Genomic DNA, 26,078 nt, shown 5'->3' on the forward strand with positions numbered 1-26,078 from the left:
TATATCACAGACACAGCCTCGCCCTTACGACCCGGGATGTCGCTAAATATCACATTATATATCATATAAAAACAGTAAATTTCACTGTGACTTATCTCATAATTTTTCTTCACTATATTATTATAATCATTTGCCCAATAATATAATATAGACTATCGAAATTCGTTTTTTATTGAGTGTGATATTTACACCATACAACCAATTTAAAACCAATAATATGCCACATACATTACTCTTTATAAAAAAATACCACACATAACTCATATTCGTCAAACGTATGAATATAATTAAAATCATAATAGTACAATCAGTAGCATTATGTCAACCTATTTTTTAATTTTGACCATTCAAAGGTATGCAGACTGTGTTTAAAATTGTAAAACATAAAAAATGTAGTTAAATTTGAATAGTTTTAATTAAAAATATCAGTAAAAAGTTTTCTCTATCTGAATGTAGTAATTGTATTGTAAAATAAGGCAAAGAAAAAAAAATAACTATAAATTATACAAGTAGGGACGATATTTCCTTTTAAATACCTACTATTAGTGATATTATTATACAGTCTAAAATCATATTGAATGATAAAACAAATTAAAAAATAAACATTTTTATTGACGATAAAAAATAAAACAACATTATACACTCACGTTTTATATGAATAACTGGCGTATTTTTAAGTATCAACTTGCAGTTAATAAACGTCCTTACAGACCATTAAACCATTAAAGTATATTTTTTAATGTGACACGTGCGTTCTGTAAACGAAATAACCTGCGAATCAGTCGGCACACGCATGCGACGTTCTTGAAATGCAATTTCGTTTCGTTCAATGCCTTCTTTTACACGTATATATCTAATATTCTGTCATATAAAATATACTTAACATTAATAAATTGGTTAAGACACGTTTATTATTATTATATTTGCTGTTGTATCTTCTGCACGGTAAATGGTTTCAGTAATTTAATCTTATTTCATTTCTAATTTAAATTGTTATGTAAATTATGTCAGAAGATATAAGGTCCGATATATCTGTGTACTGTAGTAGAAAGCATTTATAATGACACCGTTTGTAATGACTTAACCATGTGTATTGAGTTATAATCTTAAATTAAAAGTTCATCGATTCATCGATCATAATAATATTGTATGTACTAATTTGTATTGAATATTAAGTCTCTATAATATTATGATACACAATTAAATGAAAAAGTATGTATGTATATGTATAGTTTTTATGCAAAAAAAGTATAAGCTAAAATAAAACATTTTCTTTTCTTTTTTAATAGTTACAATATGAATTTAATTTTAAATTTATATGCAACAACTTGTTTAATTGTTTTAACCAGGTTTTTAAATTTTATTTTATCATTTTGAGAAAATTATATAAAATTAAATAAAGCTATTTCTGTTTTTATGTGTGTTAATTAAATACTTTTAAAAGTATCAAATTTTTATCCTATTTAAATGTTATTATCATATCTATTATTCGTATAATGAAGTTATTTTAAATTTATTAAATATCCTCTATCAATGCTTTCTAAATTTAAATCCAAGAATGTATTATATGTATTTACAGTATTCAAACACACAAGATTAATCAGTTATTGCTTAAAAAATAATGTATTGTTTATTGCATAAATCAAACATACAATTTACAGTCACATGAAACATTACATAACGTATATCTATAAAGTATAATCATTATATCTGATATAATCATATCAGTATAATCAAATATTATAAAATGTATTCAACAATCCCATAAAAAGTTTAAATGACAAAGCAAAGTTTTTTTTTTTTTTTAAATAGTATTAGAAAAAAAAGTAATTGGCAGTTAAAACCTCATAATACGAATAGAAGTAGTATAATATAATAATATGTTGAGTTATAATATATATATATATATCTGACGACAGTAAATTACCCAAAAAATAATACTTGTTTATTTTAAAGTTAATTAAAATTTACATTTTTACATTTTTTTATTTATTTAAAAATTGTATGAATATTTAAAACTCAAATCAATATTATAAATGTACAATGCACTTCTTTAAACTTTATATTTAAAGCAACTCGATCCTATCTTTTCTGGAAAAAAAGAACTCTTTATTTACCATATATCGAATTACATTTAGTATTATTTTTAACTTTTGTAATAATCCATGCAAAAAATCACTTTAGATACCATATTAACGTTATAATAGTGCATACTGAAATCAAAATAAATAAATTCATATGAATCTGAAATTGTAAATAGCAAAAGCTTTTATGTATTATATACACGCTTCTGCATATTTATTCGAAAAATAATTTACTTAAATTTCCAGGAAACTATAAAAAGTACAAAATATACTTTTAAAACACTTAAATGTTCATCTGTTATATTTAAATTTCAAAAATCTAACACTAAATTATATATTTGTAATATTTTTCCAAATAAAAATGAGAGATGTGTGTACGAGTAATTTTTTTTTCTGATTTTCCGTATTTATTATTCTTATGAGTATCATTATTTTAATACAAATACAAAAAGGTTGTATTTATTATTATTATTATTGATGTTAAAAATCATTCATTTAATAATATATTCTAGTATTTACTATGAGAAATTTCTATATATTGAGTCTGATAATTAATTAATTTACGCATATTGAACACTGAACAAAAACTAAGGAGTAAGTAAGACATATTCATTGATAACTTACATTTTTTTTTCGGAAAATGTCATGATAATATATTTTTTTTAATTTGAGCAGTATTAGATTGTTCATTTGTTTTCAGGAAATAAGATTACTAAATTTTGTTTTTATGTTATAGTCTCTTTCAGGGTCGAAACTAATTTTGATTTCTTATTTTAATGAAGACAATTATTATTTCAAAGATGCAACTTTAGTATATTATATAGCTCAGACATTTAAATGTCTATATATTTATAATTATAATCACAAAAAGAAAGATAAAATATGAGTCAATGTTATAAACATTTTGAATCAAAAGGTTTTGAAATAATAATTGTATTAATGATCTTTCTGGTGTATCATGGTCAACTAAAATTGGCTCGTTTATACTTCAATCATTGAAATACAACCAGCTTATTAGCCCTAGTATAATACGAAATATGTTTGAAAATAATGACTAAGGTTCAATAACACAAATGTTTGTTTGTTTTAATTCAAGATTTATATTACCATAAGCTTTATCATATTACAATATACTTACTTATAATATTATACTAATCGATCTACAATATTTAAAATTACAAATATACTTTTATTAAAATTAAAAATAAACTTGAGTAATAAGTACTTTTATTACTTTGTTTCAAGATTAAGTTAGTAGTAACATACAAAACGTACCTAGAGAGCCATTTATTATCACAATGAAATCAAAGTAAGGTGGAATTCTAAGACCTGCTCTTCTTGTACCATATGCTCTTCTTGTTGTATATACAAAATATATACAACGATGATTATGCTTGCCGACGATACGACAATTATGCTGAAAAGTGAAAACCAGCTAGGTAACTGAAACTAATAACTAACAGAAGTCAATTGACATTTAACAACATTTTTGTATGAAAGAATTGAAAATTAAGATCAATAGTCATAAATCGGTACACGTCATCTATACTTAAAGCAAACCCAAACAAATCCTTATATTCTAATTATACTGAATAAGACATCAATTTCGCAATCAAATTCAACAACATAACCTTGACTTGGAAAATATATTGACCCTCGAGTAAAAAATCTCGTCGTTACACTATGAAAAAAAATATAAATTAGAGTAAAAATAAAAAGGTATAATCTTTGGTAATTGGCTTATTTTATGTCACTCTGAGCATTAACAATCGAAAACCGAAGTTTGCTAAATGTAGAAATAATTAAAATTAATTTTGGCTTTTTGCATTCAACAGTGGTGTTGTTTTAGTAAATCTAAAATTGATACAATACAACGATGTCAAACTATCACCATTAGACTATCCTTGAAACCTACTGGTTTGATTGGTTTGGAAGAAACGATGTAATTCACCACGACATGATTCTGCTTACACAATTCCGAACAAAATCCAAAGATTTACTCGCAAACACGAAACGAGACTTGATTGCTATGTCAATCCATTGGCTATCAAATTATGAAATAACTGTAAGGACATCAGACATTTAAAGCGTCTGTAACTACATAACTATATGACTAAGTATAATATTTTAAATTAAGGACAGGAAAATTTTCATTGAATATTTGAAAAGTCATCAATATCTTAATTATATATTATAACATCTAAAATTTGAAAATATATACAACTGTTAACCATATTTATATTTATAAAAATATTGGGTCATTTTAATAATTTTTATTTTATAAAAAAAATATTAGTTAATGACTGTCGTGTTTTTAATTTAAAAAGCTTAATTCTTAGAACTTGACATTTTTTGTTATTGCGTTACGTACACCTATTATTATTTTGTATACAGAATTACATTTTAAAAATATATATGCTAATTTTAAGCTATTTATATTACGATATAATTTACGCACATTGTGCTTAGGTATTCACTAATTAAAGATTGTTATAATATATTAATATGTAATGTTATAGACAAAATGTTGTTCAAAATTCAGTATTACTAATAATTGTTTATTATATGAATAAAATCAATATGAAAACATAATTTAAAAAAATATAAAATTATGTTTTATTAATAAATTATTTTAATTTTAATAATAAGTAAGTTAGGATTACAATTGATAATCGTGAACAAATAATAATATTTAATAAAAAAGCAAATGCTCGTATATACAGTATTTGTAATTTTGCGAAAAATATAAGTGATCAATTTATCAATACCGTTTTTTTTTTTTTACCACACAGATCAAGTGAATTTTTTAAAAGTTTTTATCATAATAATATTGAATTTTAGACCACTTAACTATTATACTAGTATTATGCTACCTATAGTTTTTTCAATACATTTTTAATTGTTTAAATAAAACTACCAAAATATTTTGATTTTAATCTATAATTATGCGACACTAATAATTATCGTCCAATTATGGGAAATACAGTACTATAAATAGTAGACGACATATAACGCAATGGATCCAATTTTAAGAACCGAAACTCCTCTTTACTGTTGCCAAAGTATTTTGTGGTATACCCTAATTTAAAGACAATGGAACACGACTAGAAGATTTTTTGGATTGTCTCCAATATATTGGCACATGGTTAGAACATTCTAGTTGCAAAAACTTAAGATGAGGTTTACGAAAGTATACCTGAAAAAAATTAGCAAAATGGATTCGAATAGGTTTAAATGTTAAGTGATAAATGAAGTCTTGGAACTTATTATATGACTTTGAGAAAGAAAATTAGTTGTTCTGTAGTATAATATAGGTAAGACTTACGGATGTAATGCTATAATATAAATATAAGTAACCTAACATACCTAGTAATTTTGGCTGCAAGTTTCGATTGCGTCAAGATTGTATGCTGTTTCTTTTATCTATCATCTTATGTTTATATAGATAACTAGAAATATAATAATGTAAATGTAGTGAAATATATTTAAAACACAATAACTATTAATTCAAAAAGGAGCGTGTCTTTTGTGCCTATTTAGTATTGTACCGTCAAATTGTCAATATTATATTTTCTATAATATCTAAATATCTAACGTAATAGATTGATATAAAACATTTGAACGACAAATATGACGTTAACTATTATTATTATAATAGTATCTATTTATATAACTAGTAAATATAACATGACGTATAATAAATTAGTAGAATTCATATGTTTTCCAAATGTAAATTATTTTAGGATTAAATAATAATAAATAATAAAATAAAATTACTATTTACAATACAATGTGATTTAATATTTATTAAATGTATTAGACATATTTAAAAAAAAATATTTTTAGATATTTTTCGTGTAATATTATAATCAAGTAAGAAGGTTATACTAAGAATTTTAAAGATTATTAATAAACAGTAAATGGTTTGATAGTAGTTAATATTATTAATTAATTCGCCGTACGGTATCCATTTTCTCAAAGTTATACAGTTAAACAATTTCTAATACATAGAATACTGTTTTAAATATAAGATTTAAATTTATAATTTAAATCAATAATTAATGAGAGTTTGTATCTCTTATTTTTGTTTTCGTTCAAAAACTGTTTATTACGTTTTGTACAAAATCGTTTCATTTCAATCATTTATTTACGTTTAGTATGAAATATTATTATTGTTACTAAACCTACAATTTTTCTATGGTATAGTTGAATAATATAGCATGATTATTAATGGATCTGTTATTATAAACCATCAATGCAGTATCTTAAAGTATTATTATGTAAATGAACTCTAATATTAGTAACTAACAAATAAATGACGGACTCTGTAAACTATGTCGATGTATTCTATGAACGTATTTGTAGACAACAGTAAAAATTACTCATTTTATTATCATACAAAATCTAAGTAATATTGTATTACATAATAAGTAAATGCGTGATATTATAGTAAAAGTGTCTTCTTTTTTCACTTCTAGTCATGTTGCTTATATTATAAAACCTGAAAAATGACTCATTCTAATCAGCATTAATTATAAAATATAATTAAAAATAAACACTCTTAATAATAATAATAATAATTGCATTAATTATAATACATTTGAAATCACCCCTATATTAATTGATAATTAGAAGAGGCTTTATTTTTTCAATGTGATTTCGATCTCTAACTTAAATAAGCAATTTGTAAAAAGTTTTTATTTTTTTTTTTTTACAAACTTCATTAATGGTATTTGAATTTAGCTTGATAACTTTTGGGAAGAAACCGCCTACTGACGACACTCCTGGGGTATGATAATAGAGTTAAATTAAACGACACGAAGGACATGACACCATTTTATTATTAGTAGTTTGGGAGTGTTTCTGGTCATTGATTTGGTTACTTTTTTTTTACTTGAGTAGATGATCAAATAATGAGTTTTAATAACATAATACATAAGACTTAATATCATTGTCAAATACGGTATTAATTTTTAATTACGTGTAATATTTGATTTGAACATCAAATTTGTAGAATAAGGTCTTTATTATATATAACAAAATATTTTGTTTTGAATGAATTGTATTTATTTCTTAAATTTTTTTTTCGGATCCCTTAATGTCGATATTGTATGCTCAAATTTATGTAACAAACGTTTTTTTATAAATTTAACTTTATGTGGAAATATTTGAGAATACGAATATAAGAATTTAGTTTAATTCGGATATAGTGAATAATTTGAACTAAGGTAATTAGAACGTTGTATTATCTACTTAATTTTAAACTGAAAAATAAAATAAATACGAATATGTTACACTTTAATATTAATTAAACAATAAACAACTAATATAATATAAAATATATTCAAATAAATGTTTAAACATTTGTTTTTAAACATATTATAAATAAAACAATGGAATGATTATCAAAAAGCAGTATGAAATAAAACAAATAGCTCTTTTATATTTTAAAAAGGATTTGATTTTTAATTACAAATATGTCCAATGTTGTAGATATTTAAAATAATTTCTTACAATTTAATTTAAAAAGTATTCTAAATATTATCAAAGTTTTTAAATACATTTACTTATATAATTTATAAGATTTGCAAAATATTATTTTTTTTTTTTTAATTTTAATGAATTCTAATTAAAAATATGACTATATCAACATAGCAGGTAGAATTATTAGATATTTTTATTTATTTTTTTGAAACACTATTCGCGTGCCTATGTTCCATATTTATTTTATCATTAAAAAATATATAATATTATCTAGTGATAACTTATTTTTGTTACTATAAGTTGTTGTCTTTAAAAAAAAAAATGATAATTATCTAAAAAAATAAATATATTTTCATATAAATCAAATTCTACACAAACCAAATACTATAATATGTCTATCTCCACTTGCTATTAAATCACGAGATTACAATGTAAGAACACAACTTATATTTTAAGGGTAGATAAATAGTATGTATTATATTATCAACTAAAAACTTGTTAACTATGATTTCTTTCGTTGAACATAAATTAATTTTAAAGAACGAACTTAAATACACATATATTTGTACAATAAACTATTAATGTTGTACTATTCCCATTATTATTTATTTCATTAGTTTAAACGCTACGATAATACGCCGTATTAACGTAATACTTTCAGGTGAATCGTTAATAATTATATAAATGACTTAACTTGTAACGATGGTGATTAACATTCAGTAGTGTTTCTACACCAAATTTTAATGTTTGTCGGTGTAGTTCACAGAGTTGATCAACAAAAATAATACTCGGTATAATATATTTAATGAATACTTTTTTTTCAAAACATTTAAATTTATTGTTTCACAAATTAGTTTTTACATAAAACGATAATATAATTTTAAAATAATGATAAAATTTAAAGATATTATTCAATTATAGAGCCTTATTTTGTCTAACTGACAAAATTGTATGCACCTAATATTATTTATTTAACAAATTATTATTATTTTTTCAAATATTTAAATCCTGTAGAATTACAAAGGGTAATTCGGGTAATTCGTATTACTTTCAAATTTTACTTTCATTAATACTACCAACCGAGTAAATGAGATATTTTGTTATAGATAAGTTAAATATTTTAAGTTGCGACAGTGGCTATGTAATTAATAATATTATATATTTATATGTATATAATATAATATAAATCGTATATAAATTTATTCAATTAATATTCAAGTATTTTCCTCTTCTTAATCTCTGGGTTTAATTTGAATCTTAAAATCTGGAAATAGTGATGGCTGAATTTAAAACAATATCCTTGTTTGATGATAAAAGCATTATAATTATTATGCATTATTCAACAAAAACTATTTTTTAAATACGTTTTTTTTTCGTTTTGATTTTCAGTGGTAAACCATCTGTTTTCGGGTTTTTTTTTCTTTTATATTTGAATCAAAAAATTGTGCTCATGTGCTCAATAGACTTGAGATTATGACAAATGACAATACATATACGATTTTTACATAATATATATTTTTATTAACATTTATTCATAAGATACAATTAAATTTAGTATACTACTTATTTTAAATAACGCACAAAACTTAAATTGTAGCAGATTATTAATTTTTTCCAGTGATCAAACTAATAATATTCATTCATAGTATAAATTATAAATACAATGAGAATACGATACATTTTACCATCCAATATATAACATAAAAAAAATCAAAACAGAGTATTTTCTTTGTAGGTCTACTGTTATATGTAATCGTCATTGATTTATCAGTTGTTAATAAATGTGTTTAATTTAAAATCAATGATATAGCTTTGCATAAGAAAAGCGACCATGAATAAAAATTGAGTGACATCGGCTAATAGTATTTTAAAATGAAAATATTTTTTTTTAATTAAACGACACATTGAATTTTTTTTTTCAAAAACATCGCATATATTATTATGCTAGTTAACTACTATAGCATAACTGTAGAAATATAAAAATTAAGTTTGTTTAAAAGAAAAGTAAATATATATTGTAAATTTCTTTGTGTACAGTAAATAATATTAGACGTAATCAAAAAAAAAAGAAAAGAAATTGTTATTTTCATAAAAGATTATGAAACAAGTCATTTATAGTACATTATATATATATATAATATATTATATATATATAATATATGAAAAAATGCATTTTTCGTTTATTATTGGTTAACGAAAAATGCATTCTTTTTTTCAAAATATACATTCCGATTATTCAATATAAATTATAATATTTATTATGTTCAAATATTCAGATTATTATTGTACACAATAAATTATGCTCGTAGTATTTCAAAAGAATACAAAATCGTCGTTTTTATTTAAACCACAATACAATCAACAACAAATTATTAATATACATTTTTCACACAACTGTCTTATAAAATAAATAAAAATAATATAATATTACGATTCACGGTAAATCGTAAACATTTTTCGAAAAACTCATTTTACGTCATCTTTCACATTATGTGCTTTAATTAATACTTTGATATTACTCGATTAACTTTACTAATCTTTTAAATTAATTAATAATTTAATAAATTAATCCTAATTTAACAGTTTTCTTGATCTTAATAGTTTTAAAATTCTTTATTTGTATACTATTTATTTATTATTTTTTTTTTCGTAAAAACATATTGTTGATTATTTTTATAATTTGGTAATTCATATTATTGCAAATCATCATTTATAAATTCAGATTAAAAAAAAAATTAAGACTAAAGTAATCACTTAAATTATACTAAATAAATTTTAATTGTTGAAATTAATTATAGTAACAACTGTTCATTATCAGTTATAATGCATATATTATATAGGTAAGTATTATAGGACATTATTGATATGTAGTTCCTTGTTGCATGTAATTTTACTATTCATCGTAAGATTTCACGTTGTTTTATTCAGTTACAAACTTACAAAATCTTCGTATAAAATGCTTTAAAATTAAGACTTGTCACTACAAACGTTAAAAATTTAAAGCGATAAAATGTTGTTCTCCATTTTTATATACAACTCAAGTAAGGTAAATTGTAGACTATGGCTTATTCTCATGAAATTCATTGCAACTTGGACACTTCAAATCCCTTAAGTGGATATGACGTCGTTTCAAATGATATATTGGATATAAGAAATTATTTTTGGGGTCAAAACTAGAGGTTCATTTGAGTGAGTGGAATTTCAAAAAAATATAAAGTTGGCAGATTTGTCTTTAAACATAAACTTCTATGATGATATCTGTTATATTATACATATTAAGTAATATCAATCTTTTTTCCTTCTTACTGTTTTTATACGTTTGAATATTTTATATCGAGTATTTCTCAAGCTTATAAACAACATTGGTAATAGGTTCCTTACTTAATTGATTAAAAAAAAAGTTTCTTTTAAGTATAAGAATAATTATTAGATAGGTAAATTTTGGATTTTAAAGTATTAAAAATTACGATTAACAATTGTTTCAATCATTAATTATACTCTTAAATCATAGGTCAACCATACTTGTCTTACTTAATTATGTGAAATTTATTTACATACATATTTATAAATTAATAACATTCAAATCGTTATTGTATTCTATTACCAAATTATTAAACAAGTTTAAGTTTATTTTTAAATATTTTGTAAAAGAAACTAAGAGACTTTTGACAATGAATATATTTATATATATATATAAATATACATGTATACGACTATCCGTAATGATAATATTTATGTTTATATTTTTATAGAATATATTACGTATCTATCATCGACAAATAATGATTTGATGCATTTATATAATTTACATTTTATAAATTCTACGTTCCTCGTCTCACCAGATTCATATTTTATGAATTTGTTACCCATAAAAGAACTCTAATAGCATTGGATGAAAACATATTGTTATAATATATATTTTAAATCATTTAAGTCCTCCCATTTTGCTGCATTTTTCATATACCACGTGTATTTTTTTATATAGTTACATTTTTACTGTGGGTACTCTGCTCAGCGCTAAAATATAGTATATGAAATCACACACCATGATAGAGTTGACAATGAAAAATATAATATATTAAATCCCGTCATGATAGCGTTGACAATGCATTGACGAATCGTATTGAATGACATTTAAGTTTTTTTTTTTTTTTTATAACAATTGCATGTTGTAAAATGTGTATAATATTTATTATTTATGTTGTGGTTGTGCGTTACTGTTTCAAAATGACAGATGCGACTTTATACGAGTATTATACGTACAAGTTTAGCAGTATTAAAATATATACAAAGTATATTATTTGAAAACCATTATTATTACGAATGACTGAATAATATGACGACTAGCTGATTTATATTCATCAGATTCAAATGGAGAGAATTATGGTTTAAGTTTTCCATGAATTATCTTAATTATCTATCACAATTTCTGTGTTATTATTACATATTGTAGACAATAATATAGAATATAATAAAGATAATATCAACCGTATGCCATGCTCTGTGAATACAATTAAAATAATAAGAAAGACATTTAAAATGTAATTTATAGTAAATACGATAATAATACAACTCTATGCTAACCCAGTTGCACCGCAGTGCTCGTTAATTTATGTATACTATAATTGCATAGTTATAATTGCACAATATAGCACATAATTGCATTAACATTGGAATGTGCCATGCACAAGTACACAACACTGATTTTTGTTCGTTATTTTGGCCATATTATTGCTGCACATTAACGGTTTAAGGAAACTTTGTGTAACCGTTTTATCGATTCTGCTTAAAAACATTGAACTCCTATATGCGACATAACACAGCATTTCTGTGTTTTCATTTAACACAAGCTCGGCGTACACAAGGCGGGTACGCCGATCAAATAATATTTTATCGTTATTTGGGCGCACTTGTATTGTTAAATCCAGAACTTGGCGATGTATGTGTCGTGTGCACAACTCTGCAATAATAATATTATTTTACTGTGTCCATGACGAAGCATAATAACGTAAAATAAGTCCGATTCGTAGTGAACTTGCAGGTACCGATTAAACATCACAATAATAATAATATGTTGCATATAACTGTATGGCAACACGCTGATGATGTTAATCAGTAACTCCAAATACGTCTGAACTCCGAAGTTTTGGAGTTATAGGATTGTTTAATTTTAATTAACCAAATTTAATTTAACTTTTTTAGATATATTACACCTAAATGTTATCTAAAACAACGTCAAACATTAAACAAAATGTCAAATTTTTATCAATTACAATTTCAAGAGTTTCACCCATATTTTATTTAACTGGGTAGCAGTTTATTTCAGTGACGTGTGGCTTGCGGTATTAAGAGTTTATTTTGCATAGTTTTACCGTACCTCTAATTAGTTATTTACTTAGAAATTATTAAATTTAACAAGTAGAAATATGTCAGTGCTTTTAAAACTACTTATATACACATATAACGTAAAATATTTTTTAAATACAAATTATAAAAATTGTGTTTGTTTTAAAATTAAAATTTACATTAATATGGTTCTTTCATTAAAATAAAATGTATACATATAATTTTGGGGATAACAAGCAAAATATGTAGTAATTAAATACTAATAAATATCTAACAATAACTTGAATATATTCCCGAGCAAATAAAAAACATGTTTATCTGAAAATATTTAAATGTTTAAAATGCATAAAAATCTGAATAATTGCTTGTTTATATTTTTTAATTTATATTTAAAATACGTTAAAAGATTATACTTAATTTGTATTATAATAATATAATTATTAATCAATTAAATTTACTCAAGATAAGATACAAATAGTTAGTTCTAACTTGATTATTAATGAAAAAATAATAATTTTACAATAATTTAATTAATTAATTTTGTTGATGCAACTAAAAAAATCCTAACTCTCCGGATTAGCAGGATTTTCAGTAATATACATAACATTATTTAATTATCCCAGTAACTATTTAATTGATTATTAATAGTATTTGCATAAGTCGTATTCTAAATAATAGGAAAATAGAATATTATTATAGTGAAAATAAAAACAATAATTATAATACTATTGGTTTAAAACACCGGAATATACATTCTCCAACATTTTCTATCCAAATATTGATGCTTGTGACACTAAATACATTTCTATTACGATACGTCAACTCTAAAACTATAATTGGTAGAACGAATAGTTAAGCAAAGATCGTATTATTTACGTGTCGAAGTTTACGATAAAGCGTGAACAATTTTTGTTTACGGATGAAATGTGGTAATTGCCAGGAAAACAATTAATCTATAGTAAAACAATACAGAGTCTTCAACAAAAACCCGTTCAGTGTAATATGGTGAAAATGACGTTAATTGAAACCGGTGATGTAACTAATTCTCTACAGTATAATACAACGGGCTACATATTATTATAATCGTATATTCATATCATAATTTCCAGACTTTGAACTATCCCCCGGCTGCACTTTCAAAGAGACTAGATAATAATTATATACATTTATATTATGAATATTACATTACATATTTATAACCATTACGCTCGCCGTGATTGGCTTTCGACTAGGTTAATAAATATGACCACCCATTAGACAAGTGGTTATGATAACTTTCATACTGTAAGTCTAACGTTTGTACACAATAATCCGTTATTTAATACATTAAGTAGTAATGTAATTCTTTTGTTGAACGTAACTAAATTCGTTTGTTAGAATTTAAGTTTTAAATTTATAAGTTTCTGGTACTTATTCATCAAAAGAAACATTATAATTACCAGAAAAATGTGTTTTATTAGCGTTTATATTTTAAATTTTCATGAAATTCAAAAAATTCGCAAAAATATGTAATACATTTTTTTTAAATAATTAAAACTCATAAAATATAACAACTAAGGATTGAACAAGATTAGTGTAAATCAACATAGAATATTTTCATCAGCGACTGCAGTTTAAATTATGATTACATTAGGTATAAATACGTATAATAACGATTTATCTTCAAATGGTTATTTGTTTACCGTTCATTTATTGTGAATAACATAATATCAATCATTTGTCATTATTTATATTATATAATATGTATATCAGTACACATATAATAAAAAGTTTTAAGTTGATACGATTTTTTATTAACAGTCTTTAGATTTTTGGACTGTTGTACACCTTTGAAGTTTTTACTTTACAGTAGTTTTTCCCGTTTATTTTTATACAATGATATGTCAGTGCCTCAGTCCCTAGACAGTCACCTGCCCAAAGAGAGAGGTCCACCTATGAGTTAAATTTGAATCGGTGACAGTGCGCGTTGGCAATGCCACCCTATCACACTCTGCAACTTCCCCCCTAAAAATTTATACTACAAATAATAGTTATACTTATAATAAATATAAAGGTACTTACATGCCTTATAAGCTATTATTAATATTACGATTAAAATCTATGAAATGGTCTTGGATTACAACTTAAAAGTTACCTGTACATTTCAATTACTTAATATTAGCGTGAAATATATTTTTGAACATAAATACCTTCTCAATATACATATTTACATTATATTTTAAACAGAAAGTTAAAGTGAACAAATTTATGTTTCACGTAAAGTAAACAGGTAATACAATACCGATGTACTTCTGTATTACAAAAAAAAAAAGGTCAAAATGAACAAAATTGATGTTCAAACGATGTACGGCTTTCTAAACAAACTGTATATCATTCGAAAGAATGTAAGGCAGTCCGACAATACTGTGCTAACGACCCTGGAAGTCACCACTTACCGATGACTGTCGAAACTGTACCATACCCTTGAATGTATTTTTTTTTATCATCTCTACATTGTTACTTTATATTGGTATGTATACAATATATGTGCAATTGTTATTATTATGCGTTGCGGAACACGTCGAGAGCAAATATATATGACATATGTATATAAATATATATTTTTTGTCTTTTTGCATGCATGTAAGCACGTTGTCATGTTATTGTTATTACTATTATTATTATGCTATAATCAAAAAGATTCAGGAAATATATTATTATATTATTCGTGTTTATGCATCAAAGAAAAATATCATAGCAATTATCACTAAACAGAATGTTTTTTTATTTATGCCACTTCTTTAAACATTTTTTTTCACGCGTTGAATGGTACTTTTCCAAACAGTATATTAATTTAACTTTGAAGAAATTGTCTGTATTTTTGTCAAAAAATACTTTCAGTGAACTACATGTATATTTAATTTATATCTAAGCAAAATCTGAGATAAAAAACGGTAATGCAAAAGGATAGTATAGTCTCATTGTACATATAATTATAACGACTCTATATGATAACAGTTGAGTAATTTTCTCGAGTTAGCAAACTTTAACCTAAATTGTCTTTTACTCTTGGAATATGACTTGTTAGTATTATTGTTGAGTATACAACCCATGGTATTATTATTCGCGGCGTACATAGAAAATGCCATGTCTTTAAAGAGCACAAACAAGATGTTCGATGACATTTTTTACAGATATTACGTACATCATAAGAGGATTGTATTTGCTCTATTTTCAGAACGATAACTGTCAACTTATCAGCCTAAGCCATGGATATCGATAAAATTAATATTTTACTTATGAATATTTTATAAGATGCTTTCATAACTGACAATTTATTTATATTTCATACAAATTTAATACCAAACATTTTTTTTCATTTTTCAGCTGCATTGAATATATTATTTTGATTGAAGTGTAATAAAAAATAAATCACTTTATTTCATCATATTATATAACGTGCAAATCTTGTATACTTTCTTTTGATCATCTGTATCTATTTAAAGTCATCTGACATCACAACAATAACACAATATGTCACGTAGCTGCTAGCTATTATACGTATATCTAAGGATTTTTTTTTATCGTAAACCTATGGAATTATCACGACCGATACATATTTTGTGCTTTATTGTACATGGGTATATATTCTGTAGTCACCGTTTAATATTGCTATTTTTAAGTATATTAATAAAGTATCGATGTATAGGTAAGATTATCAGATAGTCTTTAAATATATTAGATGTATTTTAAAAACGTTTTAATTCATTAAAAATTAATTTAGAAAAATTAAATGAATTCGAGTTCGTAGAAGATGGTTCGTTGAAGACGGCGTGAGTGAGTAATATTATAAATTATAACATTATTAAAATAAAATTATAAGATGTTGTAACAAAATAATATTAAATACAGGGTGTATATTAACCATATCGTTTAATAAATTTATTTGATTAAATACTTGATGCGTAGGTACAACCTATAAATACTATGATGTACATTGTACAATAATATTATTATTTAGGTAGGTATATAATGTTTACATTATTGTAGACTGTAGAGCTTAGAGCTTACTAGGTACTAAGTATATACCAGATATGTTTATGGCTTTTGTATTATCTGATAGGTTTATTTTGAACATTACATCAATATTTCCAAGACGGTCCTTGCACAGTTCATTAAGAAGAACGCTAGACGATTGATCTCAAACTTAACATTTAATATTTGCCTATATTTATTTCTGCACAAAATACACGTCCTATCGTATACGTCTCCCATCTAGTCATAATATTATTCGATTGATTTTATACTATTTTATTTACCTAAATTTATCAGGGTTAATACGTATCAAACTCAGTAAGAAATGCATAAAAAGTCTAAAAAATAAATTGAGTGCTTTAACCATAGCAAAAACTAGAATCCTCCCTCCTAGCGAGCTCCTCCTATAACACCGTAATACTAGCATTCGCCTTCGTCACTTAGGTATAGAGGTTAGACGACATAAAAAGCGGCGTGGCTCCAATAGTACAAACAAAAGCCAATCTAACCAAGAATCCAAATGAAGTCATACCTTATTACCGAATTTCCAGTTAAGTAATACCCTATATAGAAACCCTAATGTCCGCGTTATTACCAAGTGTAGAAAACACTTAATGATATCTATACACGATAACATTGCGAAAGATACTCATCTATATAACACCTCTAATTAGTCAATATTTGGTGACCAGATGTGCTTTTATGGGAGAGGTACTGCTGGAAGACTTAACCCTACTGTAGAGCGTGGTTTAAAATGTAGGTCATAGAAAAATTAAGCACATTTTGCTTTTTGATTAAACTATTGAGCAGGCTTATAATTTCACAAAAAATACCTCACCACAAAATCCAAAAAAAAATTTAAACAATTGAACACAAAAAACAAATTTCTTTATATTTCTAATAAACAATCAGAGATGTATAAGGTATTTCAATAAGTTGTAACTGGTTACAAATACAGTTACGGATGCTATTATCTCATTTAAATTTAATCTAATAGGTAATTAGGTACTTAATTATTTTTGTTTATTTCTTTATTAAAATAATGACACTACAAAATATTAGTTTGTCAGCGGTCTTAATGAAAAAATATCCTACGTAAATTAAAACTAAAATGTAAAAATATTAACATAATGTAGCCAAATATAACTTATTATTATATTTAAATGAATCACAGATATATCACTCTTACACATACGTGTAGTAACTTAAGTACCAGTATTACAAATATTTTATATTATAAAAATAATTGAATTAGACAGTATTGGAATAAATAGAAAACCGTGCTCAATCGTGATACTATAATATTGCTGCTTTGTTAAAATCCATAGTCAATCATATTTTCCAAAAAAATTATAGGTATAATGTTTGAAAATTGGAGTGTGCATTACTACTAATAATAAGTGTACACTAAGTATACGGCCATCTCGTTAACTATAACGTATTATTTGTACAACATAATTATAAATACTATGTAAATATTATATACAGGCGTGAACTTAACGTGGACGGAAACTTTACGTATTTCATGAGCAACTCCCATAATAATGTATTAAACATAATACACTCGTGTGTATATAGCGAGAACGGTTTTTTTTCCCCCGCAAACCGTTGTACGTATTAATATTATGATACACGTACGTTGTGCGATACAGGCACAAAAACGTCTCGACAGTCTCGTTTTTCTCTCATTGTTTTCAGCGTTTTCCGAACGACAAACACGGGGTTTATTATTAGTACCGCAGTGAAACGATTAAGTCCCCTAATCGGCGTCGTGGCCATATAATACAGTGACGGAAAAAAAAAACACGTACGTACAGCGCGTGTACGGAGCAAACGGTTTGGCGCCAGAAATATGAATTTACAACATCTGCATTTAAACGTATACGGGGAGGAGAGGAGGGGAAAAATAACGGTATAGACATTGCCAAACGGGATCGTGTGATGCGGCGACACGGAACACTGTGCCGGAGTTTTTCCGTTTAGTGCAAACAATTCGTTAGCTTTCAATAAGAATGAAAAAAAAAAACAAAAATAAAATCAATTCTTGTCGTGGAAAAAAAAACGTGAGCAATACAAATAGAAAAAGAATCGTGCATTTTAGGAATATTGAAAATAATTTTCGTTTATTTTTTACGATTCGAATTTATTTTACATACATATTTTGCTAATACTTCCGCAGTACAGAACTTGTTATTTCGAACGCATTTAATGTTTTTGTTTTGTTGTATACATAATACAATGCCGTGTGTTCGTGTACATTAAACTGATAAACTGCGAGTTTTAATCTAATATAAATCCATAAAATTCATAAACCTACTTAATGGAATCAACGATGAATCATGAATCATGATTGTTAGATAAACAATCAAAATAGTAATTTTAATACTAAATATCAGTCAATCGATCAATACTTATTACAACAAGAGCTCACGTACGTGAGTGGGTCTACCAATGCTGTCCTATAACTTAACAATTTAAAATAAATGATACCACATTATTTGCAAGAATTTATGAGTTCACTTTTAAAATTTTAGAGTTACCTTTCTTTTTATCAAATCAATCCAAAATTAGTAAAAATAATCACAATTTGGTGTTCGGTATTTTTTTTTTCACTATATTGAAGATTTGAAGATGTTACATTTATTTTTGGCACGCTAATCTTCAACTAAAATGTTGTACATCCCTACTATAAACTTTCATAATATTTATAATATTGTGTTAGGTAACTAAAACGTATTCACGATCACGTATACGTGCTTTAACGTTTTAAAATGTTTAAATTATTTATTTGGTGTACAAAATGTAAAATTACGAACGCTAAAGTTTCTTAGAATGAAATTCGTAAGCGATAGGTACGATATATTCATGATATGTAAAAAGTTAAGCCGGGTTCACACTACACCGTGTCGTGTCGTTTCATGAAACGTTGCCGTTCTCTGATTGGTCTAATCATGCGATATGATGTGATTTATATCACCATTTTAAATTTTTACGGTTCAAACTACGATTACCATAAGGTAACATCGTATACCATTAAATTAAAATGTATAGGTACAACTTTTCAACATTTGGTTACTGATTTTAATGGAGTTAATAAATTATTAAATATTATTCAATTTAATTAGGCCATGTTTTGATAGCCAGTGAAGACAGAATTCTTTCGTAGTACCTATAAAATGGTAGTCCATGATTGGGATATAGGTACGCGTTAGATAGCTAACCTAACCCAGGTACACGACACAGTGGGATAAAATATATGACAGGGTGTAGTGTGGACACGGATTTACTACTGGACCTCTGTGATAGTAACTTACCACCTATATAGTTGGCGTAAAGATGACCTCGCATTGTTCCGTGAAACATGAACCATGATTTCTGAGAAAAAAAATGTAGCACTATGATTGGCTGAGTCTAGTGGTTAACCACAATGTTCAAAAGTAAACACCTTTTTATATTGCAGATACCAGAAAGTAGAATCAAATTCTAAAGCATATTCTATAGCGGAAACGTAGTAAACATCGATAGCGAGAAATTTGAACCGTCTGTTTACTAAACGACCAAGTAAACGTTCGCAAACATTGCAAACTCTATAATTATTCACCGTTTGGTCTGTTTTTTTCGATTGACTAATACCGTGGTTGAGTTTGTACATAACTGATTACTTTTATTATGGTCGATATCGAAGCTATTATGATAGTTATTATGACAGTTATTCTGTTACTATCACTGATACGTAGAACACATTCGGTAGCAGAGAACGTTTTACAATACCATCGCCAACGTTTGAAACGTGTGTAAGGTTGAAATTCGTAAGCGCTTGGTGTGGTATGAAGATTAATCATGGCATAAGTCATAAATAATTATACTACGTGATAAGTCCGTAATAGTGATAGAATAACTTGTAATAATGATCATGATTGAAATAATCAGGTAAATTTCAATAATACGTTAACGTGGTTAATAATATATACCATTCTAGTATACCAAAAACTTATCATGTACATCAAACTCAATCACATCAAGGGATTTTTATGCACGTACACGCGAACCTACATTCGTGATACACCATCTCCAATCACATACTTAGTAATAACTATGTACATTTGTATCAACCACATAGGTATCTAGTAACAACTAGGTGAGTTTCTCACGATATTAGAAAATAGAAATATTGGAAAATTTCAAAGTAGGATGTTTAACATTTTTCTTCGGAAGATCAAACAATAATTGCATGTTAAAGACAACGATTTTGATTTTAACACCATTTCACCAGTGTATACAGTGTTTTAATTCTATTCTAGTGTTTACACAATTTGTTGCAACTTTGTAACAGCAGTGTATTTGCCCAATCTGTCTGTAAAAAGGTTTAAAACCTTATATTTTTTTTAAAAAGAAGCAATTAAAAAAAAAAAAAAAAAAAAAAAAAAAGGCTAGTGTGCTGAAATAAAGCATCTGCAAACAAATGGCAAAATAAATGGTAAATATTAAATTTCAATTTTTATAATGAACCTAACAATAATGGGTTTGGTGAGAAAAACGGTGACTTTCATATTTTGATGATTTCTCTCACAAATACTCACAAATTTCACATATATTTTAATATATTTTTCAAAATCTTAGAGTAACACATTAAGGTTACGATAAGTTGACCCAGTTAATCTTATTTTCTTTGAAACTCGTATAATTTGTCAAATTCTAAAATAGACTGTCCTGAAATTCTGTCATCGATCCCTCTTGATGTTTATTATTTCACACTACGCTCCACTACCATATTTTATACTCCAACGCACAAGAAAAACTTTTGTCTTTTCGCACCGGTTAACCGAATGTTAATTTTAGAAAATAAACTGGAAATATTTGATTTTTTTTCGACTTGCTACTCATGTTAAAAAACTTGTTTCAAAAAAATGATAATGAATAACCAATAATACCACTCTATTATACTTATTATTGATTATTATATTTATATATTTGTATGTATGTAATTAATTAGTTAATTATCTTCATTTTTTTTTTGTTTTCTATACAATTATTTAAAAAAAAGATTTTAATACATACATACAGATGTTAATATCATTTTTATTACTTTATCTTTATTTAAATTTTTGTATTTACGAATTTGTTACTAAATTTAATCTACATTAACCCACATATATGTACTTCCTCTGTGTCCTTGAAAGTTAATAATTTAAATACATAAGAAATAAATTAACTTTCTTAATATTGATGAAGATTTTGAGACACTACACCAAATTCAAATAAGTTAAAAGCTCAACACTATGAAGATTCTCGTATTATGAAAATTATTAGGTAACTTTTAAATGCGAAAAAGAGTGAAGATTTTTACTTCGATATGTATTTATTTACCCGATGTCTTTAGCCTTATTCTACAATAGTGTATTTTCCATTACAATCGTTAGCTTATGATAGGATCACTATAGATAATCTCGCACGTTCAAGATTTTTTTTATAATAGAAGTCATTAAATTTAAAAGAATACTTTCTAGTCATTACTTTTAATTTTAAATGAATTAAAAAAAATTATTACTAATATATATATATATAACAATGTAATAATAATGTAATATATATATATATATATATATATTACATTATATGTTTTTTATACTATTCACTAAATAATAAAGTTATCAATATGATATTATAAGTAATATTTATATATGTTGGGTCGTATATTATTTATTTGATTTTTGTAAATAAAAACTAGAAATACTATTGATACATTTTTTATCAATTTAATACAAGTATTATAATACACCTGCATAATATATGTTTATTTTATTAATTTTTAAGCAACATTATTAATATATAATATGATATTAATAAACATGCACAGCGATTTGGCTTAAACTGACCTATACTAACCCTTAGGTTGATTTAATTGTTGAAGAAAACATTGCATGGATTATATTATCAACATTTTATTATTTTATTAGTTTATATTAATAATATTACTAATTATTGATATTAACTTATGATTCGATACCGACTAGTACCGACTTACTGTAGAACAATGTGAATAGATGGTTAGACAATAGCTTAAAACAAATCTAAATTTTTACAAAATGTATAAAAAATAATACAATAATAGTTTCAACCCCCCCCCCCAGAAAAGAAAGTTTTTAATTTATAAAAATAAAAAAACGCATTATATTTTTTTATAAAAAAAACATAATTTTTTCTAAATTTAAACTTAATAAATGTCTATAAAAAAATATATTATTAAATTATATTTTTTTGGTTTTTTAATTTCAGAGGTAACTAATTACGACATTACGAGAAAATGTATACTACATTTTCAAGCTTTTTGAACAAATAAAAATTGTATAGTTTTGACAATAATTATAGATATTTTCATAATTTTCTGTACATTTCTCAATAAGTGTCAAAGTGTAAAAACCTTGTAAACGATATCATTAGTAAATTATTACTTATAGAAAATACTAATATAAACATTTTTTTAAATATTTCTACCAACTGTTATTTGTTTTTAAATTACAACAAAACAATAAAATCATTTAATGATAAATCGCCATTTTACTAGAAAAAATCCAATTTCTTCGAAAAAAACTTCAAACACATAAAAAAAGATATAGGTACGTATTTGTAAAATTACGCTCATCCTTTTTTTTTTAATTCTAGTAATAACATCTTATGAGGAACTTTATATTACATTTTTTATCTCCTTGGTAGGTTAAAAACTTTTATTGATATTTATAGAAAAATGTTATAATTAAATGCCTATAGCTCTGAAATTAATTAAAATATTTTGAAACTTATACCTACCGAAGATAAAAAAAATTACTAATAGAGAATTTAATGAACTTAAAAGTATCTAAAGTTATTCGTTTTTAAAAAAAGACAAAAATTGATTTTGTTAAAAACGGACAACGGTTATACCTATATTTTGACATGAAAATAAATGTATACAGCACATCATCCCTTTCTAAGCTATTAATAATTGAATGTATCTATACAATTACCATGTTATCATTGATGACGCGAAGAAGAACATGGGTTTTTTTTAATTAGGTATAGTTCTAATTTATGTCGTAACTATGACATGCTGATATTAGTAGATATTAGAACATTTCATATTTAAATTTTTTTAAATAGAAAATCAATGTATTTTTTATACAGTTATAAAAATGTTGATTTTTAATGTTTCAGTTAAAATTATTTTTTATTTTAAATTATTATTAAACGCATGTTATAATAAATTGGAATTTTGTACAAAATCTATTAACGAATTTTTTTAAAATAAAGAGTACCTACTTAATGTAATTTGTGGAAAAATTAAGAAGAAAGATATAGGTAGTTATTATGTTATATTAAAAGCGTTTTACTTTCAGTCAAAAAGTTCAAAGGAAAACACATTATTAAATCATAGGTAGTGTGAATACAATCTTAATTACATTTTAATAACAAAAATTAAATATCAAAGGTCAAATCATGTTTTTTATTGTATCCTATGTCAATAACAATTTAAATTTAAATTTAAATCAACTCTATGCATGAAGTTTGTATGAATGTACAATGCACATGAAGTACAGTACTATAATACCATGTAACCAAATTTTTGATTTTCAAATACTCAACTTATGAATCTAGAATTAAAACAAAAAATATGATAAAAAAATATTAAATAGACTGAAAAATAACTAGATAATTTGATTATGATTGACAATGTCAATAATGTACTATAAATTTTTAAAAAATTAATAGCAACATATTATTCATTTTTATTTTGATTAAGAATAAAGGTTTAAACTTTTAGGTCATTAGCCTCATATAATTATTTACTTCATAACTTATTAGATATCACTTAAAATGTATAGTTTGTTATTGGAATTTTTCAATTATGAACAAATTTAGCATATTTTCAAATAAGATTTATTTTAAATGGCAATGTAATTTATTTTTTCATACTAATTTTTAAAAAAATTTTATTCTATCTATTATTCTTTGACTTAGATATTTAATACAGTATTTTTTTTTCCTTAGGTATTTTTTTTTTTTTACTAAAAAAACTATAAATGTTTTAACGCATCAATAATTTACCATGTACATAATGTATAAATTATATATAATCGGAATACGTGATATAAAACACTATATACACAAAGGTATTGTCCATAAATTACAATACAAAATAGAACATTTATTAATTTCAGAGTTAAACACAATAAATCAAGTGACGATAAAGTTCTATAATGCTAAAATACCTAGCAACAAATTCTATGTTATTAACTTATAATAATATTATATTCATACGTGTTTTTTTTTATTATTATTATTTGAACCAGATCTTTAACATTAATATTTATTTGCTATTTACAATATACATTTTGATTATTGACATACATTTTTTATTACATAATGTTTTCTTAATACCTATAGCTATTTCTAAAAATAAAAAAACCTGTATTTTTTTGTTAATGTTCTCAATGTTGAGTCATGTAAAAATATGTAAAAGTTGGTCTATTAATACATAATATATGCATTTATTTTTTCCTTTTACTCTTTTTTTTTTTATTATTTTGGATTTACTATGATCTACAAGTTGTATTTTACCAAATTTTTTCACCCTAAACTGATAAATCGTTCGATATCTTCTTATTGCAGTTTTGAATATTTTGATGTTATACATTTATAAAATATAATATAAAAATTCAAAATATTTTCACAATAAAAACCCATGTTTGACCAATAGTATATTTTATTTTTATAAAACAACGACGGTTTATGTGAAAAATAAAAATTGATATCTATGAAATAGTATCATATCAAAACAACGAAATTCGATCGGTGGCCTAAAAAATGTAAAAGCTATTCTACCCAACAAACAAAAACGGCGATTACTTTAATATACCCATTTCCCATATTGTACTATGCAACACAATATAATGGAGCACTTTGAATTTTAGTTTTTATATAAACGTCGAGAATGTTTATGACGTTAATGTCGAATAAATTGTACGATAGAATAAAATATTTGTTTTTCAAACCTTTTCGTATGGAATATGGATACGATCATTATACATGGTATAGTACATCTAGTCCGTGTCTTTTTCAATACAGTCAAGTTCATGGAATAAAAACTTCATTATAAATGTTGTCTCCATTATA

The 26,078-nt window shown here is 24.7% G+C and overlaps 1 protein-coding gene across 2 annotated transcripts in view; it reads left to right on the plus strand.

The window, feature by feature from the left end:
• Nucleotides 1-26,078, plus strand: part of LOC114132717 (alkaline phosphatase-like) — a 200,339-nt gene that overhangs the window by 82,858 nt on the left and 91,403 nt on the right. The gene's annotated exons all lie outside the window — the stretch shown is intronic.

This window comes from Aphis gossypii, chromosome 1 (genome assembly GCF_020184175.1).
Source record: "Aphis gossypii isolate Hap1 chromosome 1, ASM2018417v2, whole genome shotgun sequence".
Lineage (NCBI taxonomy): Eukaryota > Metazoa > Arthropoda > Insecta > Hemiptera > Aphididae > Aphis > Aphis gossypii.